This window comes from Octopus bimaculoides, chromosome 15 (genome assembly GCF_001194135.2).
Source record: "Octopus bimaculoides isolate UCB-OBI-ISO-001 chromosome 15, ASM119413v2, whole genome shotgun sequence".
NCBI lineage: Eukaryota > Metazoa > Mollusca > Cephalopoda > Octopoda > Octopodidae > Octopus > Octopus bimaculoides.
Window position 1 is genome coordinate 12083786 of NC_068995.1, and position 4586 is coordinate 12088371.

The following is a 4586-nucleotide window of genomic DNA, read 5'->3' on the forward strand; positions in this document are numbered from 1 at the left end:
CAGCGATCTATCTGTATATATATATATATATGTATGTATGTATGTATGTATGTGTGTGTGAGTATACATGCAAACACACACACGCATATACATATATAATTAGTGTACATTTAAACACAAATTTAGAGAGAACGGGGGATAAATAAATAGATGATAGGTAAATATAAATACGTGTATGTGTATGTGTATGTATATAAGTGAGTAGAGAGAGAGAGAGAGAGAGAGAGAGAGAGAGAGAGGGAGAGAGAGAGAGAGACAGAGAGAGAGACAGAGAGAGAGAGAAGCCTGTGAAATTTGAAGTTACATGGATTCGAATCAACCTGTTTTAAATGATAAAACACACACACGTGTATATATATTATATGTGTGTGTATGTGTTTGTGTACATATATATATATATATATGTGTGTGTGTGTGTGTGTGTGTGTGTGTGTGTGTGTGTGTGTGTGTGTGTGCAGTCATATACAAAAACATACACGCGAATGCGTACGCTCACATTTACACACAGACATATAAATACATACAAACACAGACGTACACACGTATGTATAATATACTTGACTACACATATAGAATTCAATTGCGCACGTCTATGTTATTTGTAGCATTATTCTTTAAGTCCATACCCTCAGCTGCACAACTCTAACACTACAACAACAACAAAGTTGACTCCTGGCTTCATAAACAACATATTCTAAAGTAATACTTAGCAAATCCATTATCTCACTTTTATCTCAATTTTCTCTGCTAAAACCAGAGAACATCAGAGACGCTCACGATAAACCAGTGGAAAAGAACGCGAATGGATATTGTGGTCCTTGATTTCCTGCTGCACTCAAGAAAAAGGCGAATGGTTTCCGTTGGAATGCTTTTGATCCTAAGTTTGTTGACCACAGAGTAAAGAACAAGAACATACACACACACACACACACACACACACACACACACACACACACACACACACACACACACACACAGATATTTTCTCTTTTTCTCTCTCTGACACACACGGACAGACAGATGATAATGGCAGAAGGAATAACATAACCTGACTCTGCAACATAAACAACACGCGAAACAAAACAGGAACGACTATGTGGCACCTAGGATTGCTAGATATAGCAGTTACCCACTTTTAAAATCACAGACCGTCGAGCTTTGAAATCCGTGAATAACAAAGTGTCAATGGATAATACAAAGGGGAAAAAATTAAGCTGGGTAATCACGGTAGGAATGTCCATTTACTCGTGGCAATCGTATTCGAGATATACAAGAACAACATGAACAAGAACAGCAGCAACAATGAAGACAGCCAACAACGACTCACATTGCAAACATGAATACATGTTAACCCTATTAAAATAGAATTTAGAGCACATACTAATACATTCGCCAACAGGATACAAAACCAGCCTAAAGTCTCTTATATTTGTCAAAATACATTATATTTAGCATGTTATATCAAGACTTAACAGGGTCATGGATATCTTTACACCAAACCATGAACAAACAGAAGTTATTACAGATTGCAACATAATCTATACTCACAGACCACCGACATAATGAATGACAAAAGCTTAAAAGGAGAAAATCTATCTGGACATTTAAATGGGAACAGATTGTTGGTACTACCAGCTCTCTCACTCCGTTCCCCTTTCATGTGCAATTAGTCCAGAAATGGGTGAGATGGCGGAATCGTTAGTGTGTAAAATAAAATGCTATATATCATATTTTTTAGCCGTCTTGAATCTGACCACCACTGCACAATTCCCAAACACAAACGTACAGAAACAGCAGCAGTTGAACTCCGACCTACTTCATATTTCACTCGCCACCAGCAACATTGTGGCAATCAGCATAACATATAACAATTTAGGATCCATGTGCACAAAACAACTATAGTACAGTTGCGATGTTGTGTTTCGATTTAAGGCCGATTTCTTTAAATCACATTCTACAGTTTATTATGGTATCCCGAGTACGACAAAGAAACTATGTAATTTCATGCTGAACAACTTGCATAGATGAGTTGATTATAGGGATTAAATGGTTGGGAAGCATATCAACCCACCCATCTCCATCGAAACTACATTACCTGTACAGGTGCGCAATGTATCACACGCAATATATATAAACCTGATCGGAGAGCAGCGTGAAATAACCTTTTGTTTCTGAAGTGCGCAACACACCACTGGGTGTAAGAATTAAAATTACGATCTCACATTTGTAAATGCAACACTAGGCTACGCGCTCTCAAACACTCTATTGTATGAAAATGAAGGCTGGTATTAAAAAAAAAAATGGCACTCCGTCGATTACGACGATGAGAGTTCCAGTTTGTCCGTTCAACGGAATAACCAGCTCGTGAAATTAACTTGCAACTGTCAGAGTGCTCTACAGACGCGCGTGTCCTTAACGTAGTTCTCAGGGAGATTTAACATAATACATAGGTCGGATCTTTGAATTACAAGTACTACTCATTTTTGTTAGCTGAGTAAGACTATAGTGAGGTGAAACGAAGTGTCTTGCTCAAGAACACAACGCGCCGCTGGGAATCGAACTCCTGATAATGAGTCGAATACCCTGAACACTAAGACAGGGACCTTCACAATTATATAGTCTAGCACAGTTCAGGACTTACGTATTATACGAAAATACAATGATATTAGCCTTCGTTCCTTTCATTTTCGATTTTCTCAATCAAAGCTGTTCAGCTTAAAACACCACAACAACAGCCATTACAGTAACCCGCCATGTTCGATATGTATTATTTTCACTAAACCCGAGCTTAAAATTAAAAGTGCCGGTGATACATGGCATTAGGCTACAAAGCTTCACCTCATTCATTTTTATTCCGAATACGAACAATAAAGGCATTGTTTTCTAGCATATATTAATATATTTATATGGAATGAATTATGGAAAAGGAATATATTGGTTTATATCAGACTGCCGTCTCTTATAAGAGTTGAGACCCACAAAATCGAGATTTGTATTGGAACATATACAAGAAGTCAACTGCACATATGCTCACACGGGGACATGTGTGTGTGTGTGTGTGTGTGTGTGACAGAGTGAGAAAGAGAAAGAGAGAAAGATAGAGAGAGACTGAGTGTATACACACACACGATTGTATGAAAAGAGTCAACAAGCAAAATAAATAAAAGGTATCCTCATACAAACATATTTATTGGTAGATGGATAGATAGATAGATAGATAGATAGATAGATAGATAGATAGATAGATAGATAGATAGATATATAGATTACATACATACATATATACACACATAATTCTAAAACCAATTAATAAATAAATGGATGAATAAAAATGTGCAAGTCTCTCTAAGATTTAAATGATGAAGAAATAAACAGGATACCTTCATTTACAACATTGCTAGCAAGCAGGTGGCCGGTTGTAATAAGCTTTAAATTAAAAAGAGAAAGAGAATATGCGCAGGCTCTATATTAATTTAGAGAATATGTCTGTCAATTTTTATCCAACACTATATTCTCTTATTCTTTTACTTGTTTCAGTTCATTTCTCTGCGACCATGCTGGAGCTCGCCTTCAGTCGAACAAATCGATCCCAGGACTTATTCTTTGTAAGCCTAGTACCTATTATATACTTTTCTTTTGGGGAGATTTCACAAAAAAAAAAACAACAAACGAAAACAGGTGGTGTAGAAAACAAACAGATGTATTAGTATAATGCTCGGGAATTGGAAAAGTCTTTAACATTTCGAGCCTACGCTCTTCCACATATATATAAATGGAACGAAAATGCAATAGAAGATAATTAAACATTCGGACACATAGACGATACACAGGCGGTTAGAGGAGACAACAATTGGAAGGACAGGCAAAAAGAAGACAGATCATTTGTGGCCTTCTTTCTTCAATCAAGTTACCAGAAATCCTTACTGTTTTGGGCAGTTACACACACAGAGAACCGAAAGAGCTACTAATAGTTTCATGTTATTATGATATTTACGATACATGGCGCTTTTATAAATATACCTGTTCAAGTACTATAACACAATGGAAGTATTAATAGCTCTTTCGCTTGTGTATTTAAATTATTATTTATCTCTCACTGGATGGAGTACTTGATTCGTAGATTCTACCGTTATTAGATCTTTAAACTGTTTGTGTGTGTGTGCGCGTGTGTGTATGTGTCTGTGGGCGTTTGTGTTTGTGTTTATCCCCCATCACCAATTGACAACTGGTGTTACTTTGCATACGCCTCCTGAGTGATTCCATAAAAGATAGATTTTAGAATAGACACAAGCTTAAAAGAAAATAAGTACTCAGGTCTATTTCTTCGGCTAAACCCTCCAAGGTGGTGCCCCAGCAGGGACACAATCCAATGACTGAGGCAAGTGAAAGATTAAAAAATATAAAAATATACATACATTAAAGGATGCTTATACCTTTCTAAGCGTAGAGTGTTTGCTGAGAAACTAGAGATATAGTGTTTAATATAACATTGTATTGAAACAAAACAAACACTATTAACGCGCCAGTGATTTCATTATACATAGATCATATAATGGTATATACACACACACACACACACACACACA